Source organism: Spermophilus citellus (genome assembly GCF_964194105.1).
Source record: "Spermophilus citellus genome assembly, chromosome: 14".
In the NCBI taxonomy this organism is placed as follows: Eukaryota; Metazoa; Chordata; class Mammalia; order Rodentia; family Sciuridae; genus Spermophilus; species Spermophilus citellus.
The window spans coordinates 71,628,761-71,652,099 of NC_138194.1; the positions used below are offsets into that span (position 1 = coordinate 71,628,761).

A 23,339-nucleotide genomic window follows, 5' to 3' on the forward strand; every position below is an offset into this window, starting at 1 on the left:
TTTAAAATCTCAACCTCTAACATCAGTGTTATTTCATATTGTGAATGGAATAATAATAATTTCAGTTCCAAAGATTAACTATCTAGTGATTGTCTATTTCTTTTAAGATGAAATTTACCTCAGCTTCATTGCCTTTTGGATATTAATTATGATGACATAATAAAACAGGGAAGCAAAGCCATTTATTCAAAGATATGTATTAAAGAGAACTAATGATTTATGTAACGTTTTAATGTGGTTATTTGTTTTGTACAATACTACAAAAATATTTTTTGAGATGTATTGTTGTTCTAAAAGCAATGAAACTTCTGATTTATTTGGGATAGTTTTGTAATATTTCTCAGTGATACATTACTAATTTCTCTAACTTATAATGTAAAAAAACTAAGTCAGATATCAGATAATATGGGAAATAATCTTTGACATGGAATTTCTTCCCCAAGCTGCCTTTCTACCTTCTTCTATTGTATTTTCCTTTTTCCCTTATGCATATCTTATTCCAAATGAGAATATGTTTAGTTTCCTGAATTTTTATCTGCATTTATGCTTGCATATGAAATACTTGAAGCTAAAATTTATTACTCATTTGATGCCTATCAAAATTTTGCCTATCCTTCAAGGACAAGATATGGAAAAACTAAAAATTTTCCCTCCTTTATTAAGTTATGCTGATGACATTCTCAATTAATGCCTCTTTTCTTTGTGCTCTAGTGCAGTTTTTCTTATATATTTATTCAATGTATGTTTCAATTGACTTGTGTTATAATTGTCTAATATTTATACATGTCCATATCTATCTTATTTTACTGATGACAGGAACTGAATAATATTCAATTTTATAGTTTTACCTATTAAATAGTACACACAATACATTATTCATCATTAATTCCAACACTTAGTAGATATTTATTGAGACTTTGGCTATGGGCCCTGTATTAAACTAGTCACTAGGATAAAATTGGGAAAAGAAACACAAAGTAATCTTAATGAATTATATTTTCTAATTACAGAGTTAGACATAATTGGGTAGTCACATACATGAAAAAGTTTAGCTCTGATGAATGCAGTATACAATGATGCTTTGAAAATATTTAATGGAGGGATTTGACCTAATCAGAGATGGTAAGGAGTATCTTCCCAAGGAGGTCATACTGAAGTACAATGAGAATAATGAAGAGTATGGGAGTGAAAAGTAGAAAGTGTTATAGTTATGCAGTTTTATGAAATTGTTGGGAAACCAGCTTTTTCTTTTTTTCTGAAACTATATATAGAATATGGAAATACCTTGCAGAGGTCCTTAATCTGTTTTTCTATGGATTCCTTTGACATTCCTGTGAAGCCTATAGATGCCTTCTTAAAATATAAAAGGTAAATAGATGCAATTACAAAGGAAGCACATTAAATTGAAATACAGATCTACCAATGGACTCATTGAGTAGTCTATGAATATGTTGTACTTTCAATAAAAATCTTACTTTGTTTTTCAAGGAAGTTAGATAAAATATTATAATATGCATATGGAAGAAAAAAGATTTATATATAGTAAAAGTTTCTACAAAGAAGAACAAAGAGAGAGACATATTTTATGAGATGTATCACAACAAATTATAAAGCCAAAGTATTATATGTCTTGAGATATTTGGATTTTATTCCTCTGAAGTCATCCCTCTAATATAAAGAAGTAGCTTTTTTAAAAAAAATTATTTGTTTATTTATTTATTTTTTAGTACTGGGTTTTTAACTCAGGGACTCTTTACCACTGAGCTGCATTTCTAGTCCTTTTTATTTTTTATTTTGAGATATGGTCTCACAAAGTTGTTTAGGGCCTCCCTACGTTGCCAAGGCTGGCCTTGAACTTGTGATCCTCCTGCCTTAGCCTCCTGAATTGCTGGGATTATAGGTATGTGCCATTCCACTTGGTGAGAATTTGCTCTTTTTGGAATCCTATAAATCTATCGATTGAGTAGTGCTCAATTTCTTTTCTGAAAAGAAATAGCCTAGAAAGTTGCAGGGTATGATCTCATAATGGCAAGTGTTTGAAATTCCAACAAACAAATACAATGCATTTAGCTTGTGGAGATCATGAAAGTACACCCGTGGATAACAAAATTGTGTGCTTGGGGATACAGTTTGCAGGAACAACAGTAAACATGATTTTAAAATATTTCATTATCTCACAGGATTCATAAGTGAGTGATAATTACAGAACATTTGGTTTGGAAAATATGAAATTCAGTGAGTTGCTCTGGTGGTGATGGAGACATTAATATAGAAGATATAATGAAAAATTAGGTTAAGAAAGCTTTATGAGGTAAGAAAGCTGAAAAAGCAGTACTTCTAAATAAATTTATATATCATTGTATATGTCTTAATGTTTCTTTGTAAATAAAAGTTTTAGATTAAATATATGGACACATCTTTGTCTCTTTTATCTACACCAGAGATCTGCAAAATCTTCTGAGCTACATTACTGGAAAGTTATACATTCAACTTTTTCTTAAGATCTTTTGGAGCTTTCATTGTATTTTGAGTTTGGTTGTGGTGAGTGTTGTTTTGAGTTGGAACAAACACAAATGTCTATGAAATAGAATGCACAATCCACAAAATGGAGCTATCTTCATGCAGGAACTTAGTATACGATAGAGATATCACGATTCAGTGCAAGAAAGGTTGAATTATTTAAATAAATGATGCTGGGAAAATAGAATCTCTATATAGAGAAGAGTGAAATTAAATCCCTGCATCACATCATGCATAAAAGTAAACTTCAGATCGATTAAAAGCTTAGTGAGAGGCAAAATTATAAAGCTATTAGAAGAAGCTATAGAATTATTTGTGACTAACTTAGGGGTAAATTAGTACTTTTTTTTTTAAATAGCTAGTACTGATGTCACAAATGATAAAGGGAGAAATTGATGTGTTGACTATCTCAAAATTGAAGATTTCTGTTAACAAAGATGAACAGTTGGCAGACTGGGAGAAGATAATCTGCTATGTTGAAAGAGTTTATAAAAGATTAACATATAGGATATATAGGATACTCCTGCAAATCAGAAAGAAAAATATGGAAACTCAATACAAAGTATTGGGTAAAGGATATGAATAAGCGATTCATAGGAGTGGCAGTCCAAATGACTGAATGTCATTAAAAGTAAAAAAAAAATATGAGCTGCAAAAGGGGGCATCAGTTAACATATATTAAAGCTGAAAAAATTTATGACGTTGTACAATAATCACAAGGACAAGTAGAAACTGAAACCTTCATATCCTGGTTGCAGGTATGCTAAGTGGATTAAGCTATTTGGGAGAGCAGTTTAGAAGTATTTAGTGAACTTGAGTATGTGCATTATAGTCTTGTATATATACCCCAAAGAAATATTTATGAGTTTACAAATATGTCATGATAGAAATATTATAATGACTTTTGAAGGGCTAACATAAAGAAATGGTTGAATAAAATATGATTTGTACAATAAAACATGATTATGCAGCCATTATTGAATGAACTAGATGGAAAACCTATAGTGGAGAAGAGCAAAGACTGTATTAACACTGAATTTGAATTTGACTTTGCCACTTATCAGCTATGTGATCAGGAACCAGATAACTTGTAGAATAATGAATAATAATGGGAATAATAATACTAAAAATACCTATCTCCCTGATACAAGATATATGTTAGCTATAGTTGAAATACGTGAATGCACAATGCAATACTGTTAACTACAATAGAACCAGGCTATGGATCCGTGCTACCAAGATTATGATCAATTCTATTCTGGATGTCTGAAGTTTAACATAAGACAGAGTAAGGTGGGCCTGGGGGCAGGAGTGAGTGATATGTGCACAGTAATTTATTCTAGGCAGAGGCAAGAGCATGCATAAAATGTAGACTGTGAAGAGGATGCACTATGTGAGTTTAAAGATCGAAAGACAGGATGGTTTTAAAAAAGGAGGCAAAAGAAGTAGTGCAGAAATTGAGGTTAAAGATGGGACTGCAAATTGGTGCGGCTAATTTGGAAAGCAGTATGGAGATTCCTGGGAAAGCTGGGAATGGAACTACCATTTGACCCTGCTATTGCCCTTCTCGGACTATTCCCTGAAGACCTTAAAAGAGCATGCTACAGGGATACTGCCACATCGATGTTCATAGCAGCACAATTCACAATAGCTAGACTGTGGAACCAACCCAGAGGCCCTTCAATAGATGAATGGATAAAAAAAATGTGGCATTTATACACCATGGAATATTACGCAGCACTAAAAATGACAAAATCATGGAATTTGCAGGGAAATGGATGGCACTAGAGCAGATTATGCTTAGTGAAGCTAGCCAATCCCTAAAAAAACAAATACCAAATGTCTTCTTTGATATAATGAGAGCAACTATGAACAGAGCAGGGAGGAAGAGCAGGAAGAAAAGATTAACATTAAACAGAGACATGAGATGGGAGGGAAAGGGAGAGAAAAGGGAAATTGCATGGAAATTAAGGGAGACCCTCATTGCTATACAAGATTACATATAAGAGGTTGTGAGGGGAATGGGAAAATAAACAAGGAGAGAAATGAATTACAGTAGATGGGGTAGAGAGAGAAGATGTGAGGGAAGGGGAGGGGGGATAGTAGGGGATAGGAAAGGTAGCAGAATACAACAATTACTAATAGGGCATTATGTAAAATTGTGGATGTGTAACCGACATGATTCTGCAATCTGCATTTGGGGTAAAATTGGGAGTTCATAATCCACTTCAATCTAATGTATGAAATATGATATGTCAAGAGCTTTGTAATGTTGTGAACAACCAATAAAAAAAAGATGTGGATGTGCCTCAGTACAATCATGTGTCATTTAACAATGAGGATACATTGTAAAAAATGTGTTGGTAGGTGATCTCATTGTTATGCAAAAACCATAGAGTGCATTTACACAAAGCAAAAAGGTATTGTCTATTATATACCTTAGGCAGTATTATAATCTTATGTCCCCACCACTGTGTATGCAGTCTATCCTTGATTAAAGTATCATTATGTGGCACATCACTACATGAAGGTTCTCATATGATTTTTCTTTTGGATGAATATGTAAAATCTCTCCAAAAGTCTGTTACCTCAAACTATTGTATTCAGGTGCTATCTGTATTGCAGTTTCCCAATCTCTTTTCTTCCTGCAACTGGGAAAATTTGATCCCATTCTGCAGCTTAATAATATTGCACAACTTAATAGGGTTTTAAGTTGTTTTAATCTAGCACATTGGCATACATAATCACTAGCTATGCTACTAATTTGACTGGCCTTTTCTACATGTGTAAAATGGTACTTCCACTTCTCTTGAAGAACAGTCACTGAGGCACAATTCACTTAACTGGACTTTTGGTTTTTTGTTACAGTATGCTTTGGTGACTTGACTGGCACTCCAGTGCTTTTAGAACAGAAACAAAGTGTTGTTCTTTTTAATTTACCTTTTTCTGCCTTGTTCCCCCAAATAGTGCTCAACCATTTACTAAGAGATATCTGAGAGACACCAAGTATATCCACAAGGATGCAGTGGAAATGTATAGTGTAGAAATGTACAAATATAATTTTCAAATATACAAAATCCCTAATGAATAAATATAATTTTCATGCACAGCAAGATGATTCTTCTGTGGGAGAAGTGTGGATGCAGAGGTCGTTCATTGTTAACTTAAAATTATGCCCATTCTGGTTCATGTTTCGTGGGCTTCTGCCTCCAATAGTGACTCTTGTTAACAAATATTCATTTAACCTAGTGGGAGATCATCATGGAAAAATAGTACATTAAAACAGGCACAGTTTTCATTGACAGTAGTTGGAAAAAAGAAATATGCTTTTGTAATTAAGTAGATAAAAGGACTTCTATTTTTAATTTATTGGAGTTCTATTTTTTTTTTAAAGATAGAGTGAGAGAGGGGAGAGAGAGAGAGAAAGAGAATTTTTAATATTTATTTTTTAGTTTTTGGCGGACACAACATCTTCGTTTGTATGTGGTGCTGAGGATCGAACCCGGGCCGCACGCATGCCAGGCCAGCGTGCTACCACTTGAGCCACATCCCCAGCCCCTGGAGTTCTATTTTTAATTTATTGGCTGACTTTAGGTTAGCACTCTGAAGCTTTTTTTTTAAGTGAGATTTTTTTTGAGGTATAGTTTATTTATAGTAACATTCTCCACTTTAAGGTAAGTTTTGGCAAACATATACAGTTATAGATATGCCATCATAATCAAGGAAAGAAATATTTCCTTCACCCCTAAAAGTTCTTTGTGCCATTTGTCATTAATCTCCTTACTATACTCCCTAGAAGCCATTGATCTGATTTGTCTTGTACAGAATGTCATCTATGTGAAATCATATCATGTGGGCAAACTATGACACACAAGCCAAATTTGGCCCACTGCATGTTTTTTTTTCCCCTTCAATTAAGAAAACCATTTTTTTTTTTTTACAGTCCAGGAGTTTTTATTTTATTTTTCTGTTATGCCATGAATTCTTAAGGACTGGGTTCCAGCACCATTGGTAACTTCTTTCTGGTCCATAGTTTTACATTCAAATCCTTGCCTAACCTATCTAAGAAGTCTTTGTTTAAACCCAAGATCAAAAAGATTTTTATCTTTGTGCTTTCCTAGAAGTTTTATAGTTTCAGTCATTATATTTAGTTCTGTAATACATTTTTAGTCTTTAAACTATGAAGTGTGAGTTGATAATTCATATTTTACTTGTTTTTTACACATGGATTTTTCAAACACTGTTTTTACACATGAGTTTCCTATTGCTTAAAAGACTATTTCTCCATTGAATTACTTTGGTACCTGTGTAAAAAAATTAATTCTCACTTAAATATTTGGTTATTTCTGGACTCTCTATTGTTTTCTGTTGGTACCTGTCTTTATCATTTGCTAGCTCCATGTTGACTAGATGATTATAGCTTGTATAAATCTTGAAATCAGGCAGTGTGGGTCCTTTAACTTTTTTCTCTTAAAAATGTATTTTTTGACTTTTGCTTTTTCACATAAATTTTAGGATTGGCAGGTCAATTTCTATAAAAAATCATGCTGGGATTTTGATTGGTTATGGCATTGGATTAATAGATCAATTTGAAGATAATTGTAACCTTAATGATATTGAGTTCTCCAATTAACTAATACAGTATATTTCGCCTGTAAACTAGGTCTTTAAGTCTATTGATGTGATGAATTATGTTTATTGATTTCTATAGGTTGAGCCAAACTTGCATCCTTAGGATAAAACCAACTTGATCACGATGTACAATTTTCTTAATACATTGTTGAATACAATTTGCTAATATTTTATTAAAGATTTTTGCATCTAAGTTCATTAGGGATTTTGGTCTGTAGCTTTCGTTCTTTGATGTATTCTTTCTGATTTTGATATGAGTGTGATATTGGCTTCATAGAATGAATTTGGAAGTGTTCCATCCCTTTGTATTCCATAGAATAATTGGAGAAGCATTGACATTAGTTTTTCTGTAGAGTTCTGGTAGAATTCAGTTGAGAATCCTTCTGGTCCAGGGTTTTCTTTGTCGAAAGGCTTTTTAAACTGCTCATCTCTCACTGTTAGTCATTTGTCTAAGTTTTTAATGTTCTCTTGATTCAGCTTTGGCAGGTTATATGTATTGTACTCTCCCAATTTATTGATGTTTAAGTTTTCAAAAATAGTCCCTAATGATCATCTGGATTCTGTGATGTCTGTGGTGATTTTTTCCTTTTCATTTCTAATTTTTATTATTTTGGGTCTTCTCTCTTTTGGTTAGTTTTGTGAAGGCTGTGTCAATCTTGTTTATCTTTTTGAAGAACCAACTCTGTTTCATTGATACTTTGTATTTTTAAAAAAATTTTCTATTTCATTTATTTTGACTGTGATCTGAATTATTTCCTTCTATCTGGTTTTGAAGTTGGTTTGTTCTGATTTTTCAAGGTCCTTGAGATACATCATTAGTAGTTTATTTGGGATCTTCTTGATTTTCTTATGTAGGCACTCATTGTTACAAACATTCTTCTTTTCCTTCTCTTCCTGCTCTTCACTCCCCACTCTTCTTTTTTCTGGGAGAAGATTGAAGCTAGGGGTGCTTAACTACTGAGCCATATTTTCAGCCCTTTGATTGATTTATTTATTTATTTAAATTTTGGGCAGGGTTTCACTAAATCGCTTAGGTCCTTGCTAAATTGCTGAGGCTGGCTTTGAATTTGTGATCCTCCCGCTTCAGCCTCCCATGCCTCTGGGGTTATAAAATAAATTTTCTTAGAACCACCTTCAAAGTGTTCCAGAGGTTCTAGTATGTCGTATCACTATCATCATTTGATTTTAAGAATTTTTAAAGTTCTCTCCTTATTTCTTTTATCACCCATTCATCATTCAAATGTATGTTGTTCAATCTCCATGTGTTTATGTAGTTTTGTAGGTTTTTTTTGGTGTTGATTTCTAATTTCATTCTAGTATGATCAGGTAAGAGGCAAGAAATTATATCATTGTGTGTTTGTGTGTTTTGTTTGCTACAAGTTGCTTTGTGGCATAAAATATGGTCTGATTTAGAGAAGGTTTCATGAACAGCTCAGAAGGAAGTGTATTTGGCTGTAGAATGAAATATTTTATAGATGTCTGTTAAGTCTATTTAATGTATATTTTTTAGGCCCAAAGAATCTTTACTGAATTTATGTGTAGGTGACTTATCTTTTGGTGAGAGGGGTGTGTTGAAATCATCCAGTATTATTGTACTGGGGTCTGTCTGACTCTTTAATTCAAGTAGTGTCAGTTTCATGTAATTAGGTGCATTATACATTTTGGATGTAAGTATTTATTATTATTATATCGTCTGGTTGAATTGTTTCCTTTACTAGAATGAAGTGACTTTCTTTGTCACTTCTGATTAATTTTGGCTTGAACTCTGCTTTGATATAAGAGTAGCTACTCTTGCTCTTTTTTTTTTTCCGGGTTTCATTTGCATGATATATCAATTTCTATCCTTTTACTTTCAGCCTGTGGCTGACTTTGTATATAAGGTGAGTCTTTTGTAAATGACATATGGTTGGATCTTGTTTTTTAATTCTTTTTGCCAGTTTAAGTCTTTTAATTGGAGAGTTGAGACAATGTACATTCAATGTTATTATGGATAAATGTTTTCTTTTCCATTTGGATTTATTCTAATGTTTAATTAGGTCCTGTTTCTAATTTGTTTAGCTGCTCTTTAAATGAGATTTGTCTGTGAGCTCTGGGAAGTGTTTTTGATATCTTCTTTGTGTAGTATTTCTTTAAGTATTTTGTGTAGTGCCAGCTTAACTAGTCATGAATTCTTTTAGTTTCTGCTTATCTTGGAATTTTTTTTCCTTTGATTCTGAGGAATAGCTTTGCTAGATACAGCAATCTTGGTTGACAGTTATCTTCTTTGAGATTTGGAACATATCATTCCAAGCCTTGCTGGCTTTTAGAATGTGTGGTGAGAAATTAGAAGTAATGCTGATTGGCTTTCTGTGATTTGATGCTTTTCTCTTGAGGCTTTTAAAATTCTGCCCTTATTCTTTGTGTTAGGCATTTTAATTATATTGCCTTATGGGGAGGTTCTTTTTTGATCTTGTCTATTTGGGGTTCTGAATATGTCCCATATTTCGATATGTCCTGTATCTGGATGTCCACATTATTCTCAAGGTTTGGAAAATTTTCTGTTATTATTTCCCAGAAGTGATTATCTATGCCATTAGCCTGCATCTCAACACTATTTGATTCAAAAATTTGGTGTCTTAATGTTGTCCCAGAGTTCTTGCATATTCTAATCATGTTTACTTGTTTTTTGGGGGGCTTTGGGGTTTGAACCTAATGCTGCTGAGCTAGGTCACCAGCCCATTTTATTTGTTTATTTATTTTGTACCAGGTGTTGAACGCAGGGTGAGCCACACCCCCAGGTTTTTTTTTTTTTTTAATTTTATTAGAGACAGGGTCTTGCTGAGTTGTGTAGGGCCTTGATAAGTTGCTGAGGCTGGGTTTGAACTAATGATCTTCCTGCCTCAGCCTCCCAAGTAGTTGGGATTACAGGCATGCATCACTATGCCCATCTTATTTTTTATTTTGAGACAGGGTATCACTAAGTTGATCAGCATCTCACTAAATGACCTTGAATTTGTAATCCTTTGGTTTTAGTCTCTTGAGTCACTGGGATTATAGGTGTGTGCCCTATGCTTAGCTCATTAATACTGTCTGCATGTTCAAGGGCAGCCACTTTTTCTTCCAGTTCTGAGATTCTGACTTCAGCATAGTCTACTTTATTTGTGACACTTTCAACAGAACATATTATTTATTTTCTCTTTCATTTCTAAGATTTCTATTTGGTTCTTTTTCAATATCTCCTTACTGAATTCCTCATTCATATCCTGTACTGACTTTCTTAATTTGTTCAGTTGTTTTTTTCTGTTCTCTTGAAATTCATTCATCATTTTTATAATAATTATCTAGGATTCTTTGTCTGGTGTTTCATTAATTTAAATATCTTTGGAGTCATTTGCTGGTGAATTGTGAACTTTAGAAGACATAGTGTTACCTTGTTATTCTGTATTTTTTTTTTTTGTATTCCTGTGTTGTATTTTATCCACCTGTGGGTATGAGTTCTCTTCCACTCTAATTTGTGGGTCTTTTTAAGGCACAGCCTTAAAAAGTGTTCTAGAGTGATCTATATGATCACCCTTCATTATTGTCGTGTCCACAGCCTTTTTGTTAATTCTTTGTTTTTGTTGTGGGAATGAAAGTCCATTTATGGGACTTTTAAACTCCCCCCCTTCCAGCTATTCATACTTAGTATCTGGTTGTTAGTTTGGGATTTTTTTGTCTCTTCTGATTTTTTTTTTAATTAAAGTTTCATTGAAATTTGAGCTAATTTAATTGGTGTGGAGCAAGGTGTGCTATCTCTTGGCTGGGTTTAGCACAGCAGTAAAATCTCTACCCTGTGAACTTGTAGTGACCTAATGTATTCCCAGCAGTCTACCTGTCATCCTTAGGGCAGAGACAGAGTCACTGCAGCTAGGGAAAATTTTCAAGAGAAAACTGTCTCTGTAACCATGAAAGAGATGCGGGAAGCACTGTGGTGGGCTGAAGTCTTGGAATACCTGGCTCCAGACTGTTCTAAAACCTAGGGTGGAATTTGACCTGGGGCTGCAGGGCTTAGTCTGGTGCTGGGTGGGTCTGAATTCAATGTAGAGACCTGCCTATAGTCTTCACCTGTGTGGGCCTACTGTTGATACTTACCTGGTACCTGGGATTGCAGATCCTGTCCTGGTCCAGGTTGGAGAGGACCTTGGGCCTAAGTCTGGCGGGGCTGGTCTTCTGCTTGGGTAAGCCCGAAGATATGGGTTCCTGTGGCCAATTCAGAGGTTGGGGCTGCTTGAGTTGGCCTGGTGTTCGTGTTGGCTGGAGACCTAGTGTGCCTGGCAGGCCTAGAGCCCTGGGCTACCAGAGTCTTACTGGTGCTAGAGTGGGCTTAGGGGCTTAATCTGCAAATACTTGTCTGGAGCTGAAGATGCTAGTCTGGTCCTGGGCAAGTTTGAGGCCTATACCCATAGAGGCTGGCCTGGAGACTGGATCAAAGAATTGTTAAACTGTTGATTAGGGCTGCATGAGCTGGCCTGGTGCTAGATTTGTCCTGAATCCTGGGGTTATAGAGGCCACCCTGGTGTTTGGGCTGTCGGAAGCCTACAGCAGTTGGTGTCAGTCTGGCCAGACTTAGAGACAAGTCTGTTGGAGTGGTAAAGTCTGAGGCTGTGGGATCTGTTCTGTCACTGAGGTGGGCTTGGAAGCTTAGTCTGTGGGTACTACCTTAGAGTTTGGGACTTTGGGGGCCAGCCTTGATCCCTAGTCTTTGGAGCTGACCTGGTGCTGGGGCAGGTCAGAAGCTGGGGCTTCTTGGGTCAGACTGACTATCAGGTGGGTCCAGAGACTAAGTCTGCGGGACAGGCCTAGGGTCTGAGGCTGTTAGATCCTGCTGGTGTTTGTGCAGGTCTGTTGACTCAATCTGTGGGTACTGACTTAGAGTCTGGAACCACAGACCCTACCTGGCACTGTGTTTTCTTGGGGTGGGCTTAGTGTTGGGGTTTGAGGTAAAGTGACGTGCCCACTTTCCTTTCCTTTCCTCAAGTGGAGAGAATCTCTTTCCATGCTGTGCTGCCTGGGCATGGGGGAGGGGTAACACAACTAATGAAAAACTGTTCTACGTACCCTTTTATTGTTAACATAAGCATTTATTTCTATGTCCATGTCCAGTTTTACACACACACACACACGCACACACACACACACACACACACAAATTTAAGTTCTTTGTAATGGAGGAAATACCAGTGAATTCTTTCAGCCCATATTTTTCTTAAAAGTTCTTATTATGTCATCACTTTGAAGTATAATTTTAATGTGTATAGGATCCTGGGTTAGCCTTTTTTTTTTAACCCGTCTCCTGCCAATGCTTTATAGACATCACTTTGAAATCTTGTAGCTTGCATGGTTTCTAAGGAGTAATCTGTAATCTTACTGTTGGTTTTCTGTACATAATTTGTATTTTCTCTAGCTGCTTTCAACATTTTCTCTTTTTTTGGCAGTTTGACTATGAAGTGTCCTGCATTGTGTATGTGTGTGTGTCTACTTGATATTTGTTCTACAGAGAATTCTCTGAGTTCTTATATCTAATTTGGTATTATTTTCATTAGTTTTGGAAAATCCTTGGCTATTATTCCTTCAGATATTTCTTCTATTGTTTTCTTTTTTTTTCTCTGGGACTCCAATTTCATATATAGGTTAACTCTTGGATCTTCTGTTCTTATTGTTTACTAACCCTTTTTCGTCTGTCTTATTTTTAAAATTTTGCAGTTTTTAAAATTTATTTCTAAAATTTATTCTAATTTGTTATATATGACAGCAGAGTTGCCCCCCCCCCCAATTCCCATTATGAATCAACATCCTTATATCAGAGAAAACATTTGGCATTTGGTTTTGGGGGATTGGCTTACTTCACTAGCATTATATTCTCCAACTTCATCCATTTACCTGCAAATGCTATGATTTTATTCTCTTTTGATGCTGAGTAATATTCCATTGTGTTTATATACCACATTTTCTTTATCCATTCATCTACTGAAGGGCATCTAGGTTGGTTCCACAGTTTGGCTATTGTAAATTGTGCTGCTATAAACATTGATGTGGCTATGTCCCTGTAGTATGCTATTTTTAAGTCTTTTGTGTGTAGATCAAGGAGTGAGATAGCTGATTCAAATGGTGGTTCCATTTCCAGTTTTCCAAGGAATCTCCATACTGCTTTACATATTGGCAGAACTAATTTTCAGTTCCACCAGCCAATGTATGAGTGTGCCCTTTCCCCCACATCCTTGCCAACACTTATTTTTGTTTGTATTCTTTTTTTTAAATTTTTTTTTATTGGATGTTCACAACATTACAAAGCTCTTGACCAATCATATTTCATACATTAGAATCTAGTGGGTTATGAACTCCCATTTTTACCCCAAATACAGATTGCAGAATCACATCGGTTACACATCACATTTTTACATACTGCCATATTAGTGACTGTTGTATTCTGCTACCTTTCCTAACCTCTACTATCCCCCCTCCCCTCCCCTCCCATCTTCTCTCTCTACCCCATCTACTGTAATTCATTTCCCTCCATGTTTGTTATCTCATTCCCCTCATAAACTCTTATATGTAGTTTTGTATAACAATGAGGGTCTCCCTCCATTTCCATGTGATTTCCCTTTTTTTCTCCCTTTCCCTCCCGCCTCATGTCTCTGTTTAATGTTAATCTTTCTTCCTGCTCTTCCTCCCTGTTCTGTTCTTAGTTGCTCTCATTATATCAAAGAAGACATTTGGTATTTGTTTTTTAGGGATTGGCTAGCTTCACTAAGCATAATCTGCTCTAGTGCCATCCATTTCCCTGCAAATTCCGTGATTTTGTCATTTTTTAGTGCTGCGTAATATTCCATGGTGTATAAATGCCACATTTTTTTTTATCCATTCATCTATTGAAGGGCATCTGGGATGATTCCACAGTCTAGCAATTGTGAATTGTGCTGCTATGAACATCGTTGTGGCAGTATCCCTGTAGTGTGCTCTTTTAAGGTCTTCAGGAAATAGTCCAAGAAGGGCAATAGCTGGGTCAAATGGTGGTTCCATTCCCAGCTTTCCCAGGAATCTCCATACCGCTTTCCAAATTGGCCGCACCCGTTTGCAGTCCCACCAGCAGTGTACAAGAGTACCCTTTTCCCCACATCCTCGCCAGCACTTGTTGTTGTTTGACTTCATCATGGCTGCCACTCTTACTGGGGTGAGGTGGTATTTTAGGGTGGTTTTGATTTGCATTTCCTTGACTGCTAGAGATGGTGAGCATTTTTTCATGTACTTGTTGATTGATTGTATGTCCTCCTCTGTGAAGTGTTTGTTCATGTCCTTGTCCCATTTGTTGATTGGGTTGTTTGTTTTCTTATTGTCTAATTTTTTGAGTTCTTTGTATACTCTGGATATTAGGGCTCTATCTGAAGTGTGAGGAGTAAAAATTTGTTCCCAGGATGTAGGCTCCTTATTTACCCCTCTTATTGTTTCTCTTGCTGAGAAAAAACTTTTTAGTTTAAGTAAGTCTCATTTGTTGATTCTTGTTATTAACTCTTGTGCTATGGGTGTCCTATTAAGGAATTTTGAGCCCGTCCCCACAATCTGTAGATCGGAGCCAACTTTTTCTTCTATCAGACAGAGAGTCTCTGATTTGATATCTAGCTCCTTTATCCACTTTGAGTTGACTTTTGTGCATGGCGAGAGGAGGGGATTCAGTTTCATTTTGTTGCATATGGATTTCCAGTTTTCCCAACACCATTTGTTGAAGATGCTATCCTTTCTCTATTGCATGTTTTTAGCTCCTTTATCAAATATAAGATAGTTGTAGCTTTGTGGATTAGTCTCTGTGTCCTCTATTCTGTACCATTGGTCCACCCGCCTGTTCTGGTACCAGTACCATGCTGTTTTTATTACTATTGCTCTGTAATATAGTTTGAAATCTGGTATCGCTATACCACCTGATTCACACTTCCTGCTTAGAATTGTTTTTGCTATTCTGGGTCTTTTATTTTTCCATATGAATTTCATGATTGCTTTCTCTATTTCTACAAGAAATGCCATTGGGATTTTGATTGGCATTGCATTAAACCTATAGAGAACTTTTGGTAGTATCGCCATTTTGATGATGTTAGTTCTGCCTATCCATGAAAAAGGTATATTTTTCCATCTTCTAAGATCCTCTTCTGTTTCTTTCTTTAGGGTTCTGTAGTTTTCATTGTATAGGTCTTTCACCTCTTTTGTTAGATTGATTCCCAAGTATTTTATTTTTTTTGAGGATATTGTGAATGGAGTGTTTTTCCTCATTTCCGTTTCAGAAGTTTTGTCGCTGATATACAGAAATGCCTTTGATTTATGCGTGTTGATTTTATATCCTGCCACTTTGCTGAATTCATTTATTAGTTCTAGTAGTTTTTTTGTAGACCCTTTTGGGTCTTCTAGGTATAGAATCATGTCATCCGCAAATAGTGATAATTTAAGTTCTTCTTTTCCTATTTTTATGCCTTTAATTTCTTTCGTCTGTCTAATTGCTCTGGCCAGTGTTTCGAGAACTATATTGAATAGAAGTGGTGATAGGGGGCATCCCTGTCTTGTTCCAGATTTTAGAGGGAATGCCTTCAATTTTTCTCCATTCAGAATGATGCTAGCCTGAGGCTTGGCATAGATAGCTTTTACAATGTTGAGGTAAGTTCCTGTTATCCCTAGTTTTTCTAATGTTTTGAACATAAAGGGATGCTGTACTTTGTCAAATGCTTTTTCTGCGTCTATCGAGATGATCATATGGTTCTTATCTTTAAGTCTATTGATGTGGTGAATAACATTTATTGATTTCCGTATATTGAACCATCCTTGCATCCCAGGGATGAATCCTACTTGATCATGGTGCACAATTTTTTTGATGTGCCTTTGTATCCGATTCGCCAGAATTTTATTGAGGATTTTTGCATCTAGGTTCATTAGAGATATTGGTCTGTAGTTTTCTTTCTTTGAGGTGTCTTTGTCTGGTTTCGGAATCAGGGTGATGTTGGCCTCATAGAATGAATTTGGAAGAGCTCCCTCTTTTTCTATTTCCTGAAATAACTTGAAAAGTATTGGTATTAATTCTTCTTTAAAGGTTTTGTAGAACTCCGCTGTATACCCATCCGGTCCTGGGCTTTTCTTGGTTGGTAGTCTTTTGATTGCTTCTTCTATTTCATCTATTGATATTGGTCTGTTTAAGTTGTGAATTTCCTCCTGACTCAGTCTGGGCAAATCATATGACTTAAGGAATTTATCGATGTCTTCACTTTCTTCTATTTTATTGGAATATAGGTTTTCAAAATAATTTCTAATTGTTTTCTGTATTTCTGAAGCGTCTGTTGTAATATTACCTTTTTCATCCCGTATGTTTGTAATTTGAGTTCTCTCTCTTCTTCTCTTCGTTAGTATGGCTAGGGGTCTGTTGATCTTATTTATTTTTTCAAAGAACCAACTTTTTGTTTTGTTAATTTTTTTCAATAGTTTCTTTTGTTTCAATTTCATTGATTTCTGCTCTGATTTTAATTAATTCTTGCCTTCTGCTACATTTGCTATTGTGTTGCTCTTCCTTTTCTAGGGCTTTGAGATGAAGTGTGAGCTCATTTATTTGTTGGTTTTTCCTTTTTTTGAGGAATGACCTCCAGGCAATGAATTTCCCTCTTAAAACTGCTTTCATTGTGTCCCATAGATTCCGATATGTTGTGTCTGTATTTTCATTTATCTCTAAGAATTTTTTGATTTCCTCCTTTATGTCTTCTGTAACCCATTGATCATTCAGTAACGTATTGTTCATTGTCCATGTGATGTAGGATTTTTCCTTCCTTCTTTTATCATTGATTTCCAGTTTCATTCCATTATGATCTGATAAAGTGCATGGTATTATCTCAACCCCTTTATATTTACTGAGGGTTGCCCTATGGCATAATATATGATCTATTTTTGAGAAGGTTCCATGTGCTGCTGAGAAAAAAGTATATCCACTTGATGATGGTTGATATATTCTATATATGTCAGTTAAGTCTAGGTTATTGATTGTGATATTGAGGTCAATAGTTTCTTTATTCAACATTTGTTTGGAGGATCTGTCCAATGGTGAGAGAGGTGTGTTGAAGTCACCCATGATTATTGTGTTGTGGTCTATTTGATTCTTGAACTTGAGGAGAGTTTGTTTTATGAACGTCGCTGCGCCATTATTTGGTGCATAAATATTGATAATTGTTATGTCTTGTTGGTGAATGGTTCCTTTTAACAGTATATAATGTCCTTCCTTATCCCTTTTGATTAACTTAGTCTTGAAGTCAATTTTATTCAATATGAGAATGGCCACCCCTGCTTGCTTACGAGGACCGTGTGCTTGGTATATTTTTTCCCAACCTTTTACCTTGAGCCTGTGTATGTCTTTTCCAATCAGATGTGTCTCCTGGAGGCAGCATATTGTTGGATTTGTTTTTTTAATCCATGTTACCAGCCTATGTCGCTTTATTGGAGAGTTTAAGCCATTAACGTTTAGAGTTACTATTGATATATGGTTTGTACTTCCTGCCATGTTTGATTATTTATCTCTTTTTTTTTCCCTAATTTAGTTTGTTTCTCCATGATTAGCTTTCCCCCCGTCCTCTGTCTTTACCGAGGCACTTCCCGCTGATGGTTTTGGTTATTGTTTTCCATTTCTTCCTCTTGTAGAGTTTTGCTCAAGACGCTTTGCAGTGCTGGTTTTCTGGCTACAAATTCTTTTAGCTTTTGTTTATCATGAAAGATTTTTATTTTGTTGTCGTATCTGAAGCTTAATTTTGCTGGATACAGAATTCTTGGTTGGCATCCATTGTCTTTCAGTGTTTGAAATACGTTGTTCCAGGATCTTCTCGCTTTCAGCGTCTGTGATGAAAAATCCGTTGTCAACCTTATTGGTTTACCCCTAAATGTAATCTGCCTCTTTTCTCTTGTAGCTTTTAATATTTTCTCTTTGTTCTGTATATTGGATAGCTTCATAACAATGTGTCTTGGCGTTGGTCTACTGTGATTTTGTGTGCTCGGTGTCCTGTATGCATCTACAATTTGTATATCTGTTTCCTTTTTTATTTCTGGAAAGTTTTCTGTAATTATTTCCTTCAGCAAGTTACTCATTCCCTTGGCATGAATCTCTGTGCCTTCCTCTATCCCGATGACTCGTAAGTTTGGTTTTTTTTAAGTTATCCCAAATCTCTTGGATGTTTTTCTCGTGATTTTTTTACCAGCCTATCTGAGTTGGCTAGACTCTTTTCAAGATGATATATTTTGTCTTCATTATCTGACGTTCTGGCTTCTACTTGCTCCACTCTTTTGGTGATACTCTCGATTGAGTTTTTAATTTGGTTTATCGTTTCCTTCATTTCTAGAATTATTGTTTGATTTTTTTTATAATCTCTATCTCCTGATAAAGATGTTTAACTTCTTCTTTTATCTGTTTATGTAATTCATTTTCAATGTGATCTTTAAGGTTCCTTTCCATCTGTCTAAGGTGTTCCTTGACTTCTTTATATGGCCATTTTTCTGATGACTCCAGGTCCTCCTGAATATTTAGGCTGTCTTTCATTGTTTGTACTCCTTTTCTTCCTTGCTTTTTTATGCTCATGATACTTCTTGTTCTGTTTGACTCCTGGGTTACTGTTTACTCTTATAAATTTATTTGATGCTTGGGAGGAGAGGTATTAGAAGGGAAGGGAAGAAGTCACTAAAGAGAGTGAGTGTAGGCAGGTGGAATTCAAGAGAGGGGGAATAAGAAAATTGAAAAGAAATGAAAAGACAAAAGAAAAAAAGTGAAAAGAAAGAAAGAAAAAACGAAAAAATAAAAATTTAAAACAAACAAAAAAATTATAATGATAATAAAAAATGGAAATTGAAGTTTAAAAAATAATAGTAATAATAATAGAATAAAAAGAATTAAAAAAAATTGAAACCATTAATAAGAAAGTTAAAGAACAACAACAACATCAACTACAAAAAGTGAGAATAAAAAAAAAGTAAAAAAAAATACTAATAATAATCCTTAAAAAAAAATAATAATAAATGCAGTCATAGAGCTCGATTAACTTCTCTTCCAGTAGGTGGAGCTATGTCCACTGGGCCAGGCTTCTCCTCTTGATAGGTGGGAACCAATCACTGTGCCTCAGCTCTTCTTCCCAGACTGTGCGGGTCTCCAGTCCTGAGTGCCTAGTTCCTTCTCTTGTGGTTCCTCAATCCAGGCCCCACTCACCTGTGACGCTTACCACATTACTGGCTACACGCCGGGTCTGCTGCTCCTGGGAGCCCTGTTTTCATGGATGCCTGGGCACACCCTTTCTGTTTGCCTCCCTCGGACCCTAAGTTTGTAGGGCTTGGGGCTGAGGACCCTCAGAGAATTTGTTTGCCCTCAGCTAGCAACTCCCCTGGTAGCTGGTGCAAGGGACCTCTGTTGTCAGCCCTGGTGGGAGCGATAGCCGGGGGTTCTGTGCCGCTAGTCCCACGTCACTCCTGATTCCCTGGGTCTGGCTATGGTGCTCAGTTGGCTTTTACCTCTGTGAGATCAGGTGGGCCGACTAGTTATTTCAGTGGGATCGTTAGTGCTGAGTCACGAGAAGCAGGCAATCCGGGACTTAAATGCAGTAGATTCGTGCTCAGTGTGTGTTTTCTGAGGGGCCCAAAGTGTACGCCCTAGCTCCACGTCAGCTCAGCATTGCCTAGTGATCCTGAGCAAATAGGCTTTAGATAATTTACAGCTCCCTATGCCCGCGCAGTTGAAGAGGTCAGAGACTTGATCTCTCCGCGCCTGCCGCCATGTTAGACCTCCTCAATGATATTCATGTTACCCTCACAGTTTCCTGGCATAAGCAAGATCTTGGGGTTATACAAACTGCTGCTTCTGTTTCCAGTCCAGTTTTCTAGAACTAAAACCCTGCTGCCGTCTCCTCCACCTCTGGGCCACGCTCTTGGGCGCCGCGCTTGTCCGTGACCTTAGCAGCGCCGCGCTTGTCCGTGACCTTAGCAGCGCCGCCGCGGCCTCCGTTGTTCCTCGGCCCGGTGCCTAGCATCCAGGGCCCAAGCGGCTGCCGCCGCGCCTCTCCAGCCCCGGAGCACGGGTCCCCTTGCAGGGGGGTGCCGAACGACCCCAGAGCAGGCTCTGCCCCAAGGTGCAGCAGGGAACAGGCGACCGAGGCGCTTGAGGCCGTGGTCCAGCCTTCGGAGGACAGGGCTCGGCACGCAGCCCAGTTCCAGTCTCTAGATGCGGCAGCTGGACCGTGTAGACAGGGCCATTAAGACAGCATGCAGAAAGCAAATGGCGGCTCCCGCGGAGTGGATTTTCGGCCCCGAAACCACAGCCCAGCCAACAATTTCAATCCACTAACTCTCCCTGTATAGACAATATTAAAAAAAAAAAAAAATGGGCGGGGTGTACTGAGCTTTCTTTGCCTCAGGTACTTACAATCCACTGCTGATTACCCATTCAGCTTCTCTGCCGGGCTGTTTGTATTCTTAATAGCTGCCATTCTGACTGGAGTGAGATGAAATCTTAGAGTTGTTTTGATTTGCATTTCTCTAATTGCAAGAGATATATTTGTTGATTAATTATATATCCTCTTCTGAGAAGTGTCTGTTCAGTTCCTTGGCCCATTTATTGATTGGGTTATTTGTTTTTGTTTTTGTTTTTTGGTGTTAATATTTTTGAGTTCTTTATATATCCTAGAGATTAGTGCTCTATCTGATGTGCATGGGGTAAAAATTTGCTCCCATTCTGTTGGCTCTCTATTTACCTCAACGATTGTTTCTTTTGCTGAGAAGAAGCTTTTTAGCAATCTATGTCTTTTGATTGATGAGTTTAGGCTGTTAACATTCAAGGTTATTCTTGAGATGTGATTTGTTTTCCCTGTCATTTCGACTTATTTCTGGTTTTTGATTTGTCTCAGTTTCTCATTTGGTTGAACTTTTCTTTAGTGTATTTTCTCCCTTTGCTGGTTTCTCTCTTTTTTTTTTCCCCCACTTCATCCTCATGGAATATTTTGTTGAGAATGTTTTGTAGTGTAGGCTTTTTAGTTGTGAATTCTTTTAATTTTTTTTTTATCATGGAAGGTTTTAATTTCATCTTGATATATGAAACTTAATTTTACTGTATTTAAAATTTTTTGGTTGGCATCTGTTTTCTTTCACTGCTTGAAATTTATTATTCCAGGACCTCCTAGCTTTGAGGGTCTGGGTTGAGAAATCAATTGAGATCTGAATTGTTTTCCCCCTATACATAATTTGATTTTTTTTCCTCTCATAGCCTTTATGATTTTATATTTTTTCTTTGTGTTATTCATTCTCATTATAATGTGTCTTGGTGTGGGTCTGCTGTAATTTTATACATTTGGGGTCCTGTAAGCCTCTTGTATTTAATTTTCTATTTCATTCTTTAGGTTTGGGAACATTTCTGCAATTGTATCATTGAAAAGATTGTGCATTCCTTTGGTTTGTATTTCTGTTTCATCTATTCTGATACTTCTTAAATTTGTTTTTTTCATGTTATCCCATAATTCTTGGATGTTCTGTGCATGGTTTCTTACCATCTTCTCTGCATGGTGAACTCTACTTTCAATATTATATATTTTGTCTTCATTGTCTGAGGTTCAGTTGTTTTGTCTGTTGGTGATGCTTTCTATTGAATTTATAATTTGGTTTACTGATTGCTTCATTTTGAGGATTTCTGCTTTTTTTTCCCCTTCACGATCTCTAACTCCTTATTGAAGTGATCTTTCCCTTTCTGTACTTTTTCTTTGATTACAGTCCTTTATTGTCCTTTACTTCATAAATCCATTGAACTATGTACATTCTGAACTCCTTCTTGGACATTTATTCTACTGTGTTATCAGTGGTTTCTGATGTTGAAACATCTTGGTTTGTTTGGGGTGCTTTATTCCCTTGTTCTTTCATGTTGTTCATGTATTTTCCCATCTAAAAGTATGGATCTAAGGCAGCACAAATTCTATCCTATAGTCCTATAATGTCCCTGAAGGTTTCTAGCACCTTGCCTTTAATGGTGTCAATAGCACCCAGTGTAAAAATATATAGTCTTAAACCTAATGGTTCGCACTAAGGCATCTACTGCTTTCTCACACTAAACCAAACTATCTATAATATAAAGAGAAAATTTGTTAAAACAGTTTACAATTTCAAATGGTGAATAAGATACCAGAGGTAGTATAGTATGTGATATTCATGAGGGAGGAAGAAAGAAGCTAGAAGCAAAAATTCACAAGAAGAGTGGAAGAGGTGTCGACAGAGATTGGCTGTTGGTTGCAGAAAATTTGGAAAGAAAATCCAAGAAAACAGATGAGAGAGGAATGATATGAACAAAGAGAAAAAAATTAAAGACATAAGAATACAACAAAAATGCAAAACATCATATGTGACTGCATGACCAATGTAATTCTGCAACCTGTATACTCAGAAAAATGAGAAATTATATCCCATCTGATTCAAATGTATGATATGTCAAGATCATTGTACTGTCATGTGTAACTAATTAAAACAAATTAAAAAAAAGAAAAAAAGAAATGCAAGATAAAAAAAATGCAAAACACCATTGATATATCAGTGTCCTCCACACAGTGATGCATAAAAAGCACCCTGTTCCAAATATGGTGGAGTTATTAGTGAATTATGGAAAGCCAATCCATCTCTATCAGTGTTCAACAGTTTCTCAGCCCTGTCTCTCTTGTCTCTTGGGATCACCAGATCCAGATCAGCCCTCACAGACTGTGTAATTATCTCACAGATCAGGGCTTCAGATACCTCAGGCTTGGTCACCTGTAGTCCCAAGATCTCAATGCTGCTCCTACTTGCAGAGAGACAACCAGGAATACACTCTTGAGAAAGAGCAACCTTGAGATGCAGGAGGAAGGCAAGGGCCACCAGCACTCCCAGTAGGAAGACCCCAGACACCTCTAAACTCACAGGCACCCCCACAATGGACCTACAGGTCTCCACTGGAGTCCTCAGACAGTGGCTCTTGTGGTGGTAAACCTCAGGACCTGGCTGGTGTCCCAGTGGGTGCAGCCATGTGGAACCAACCCTGGAGTCTCCCCTGCAGCAGTCCTCTAGGCTATGATAGCAGTGGTAGTGGTGGTGGTTGTTGGTAGCAGGCCAAGGATCAGTAGCAGTGGCAGCTGCAGTGGTGGCTGCTGTAGGGGCAGCATCACTAGATGATC

At 36.7% G+C, this 23,339-nt stretch overlaps 1 protein-coding gene across 20 annotated transcripts in view; it reads left to right on the top strand.

The window, feature by feature from the left end:
- RIMS2 (regulating synaptic membrane exocytosis 2) overlaps nt 1-23,339 on the top strand; it is a gene marked incomplete at both ends in the record, with an annotated part of 602,684 nt that overhangs the window by 100,638 nt on the left and 478,707 nt on the right. The gene's annotated exons all lie outside the window — the stretch shown is intronic.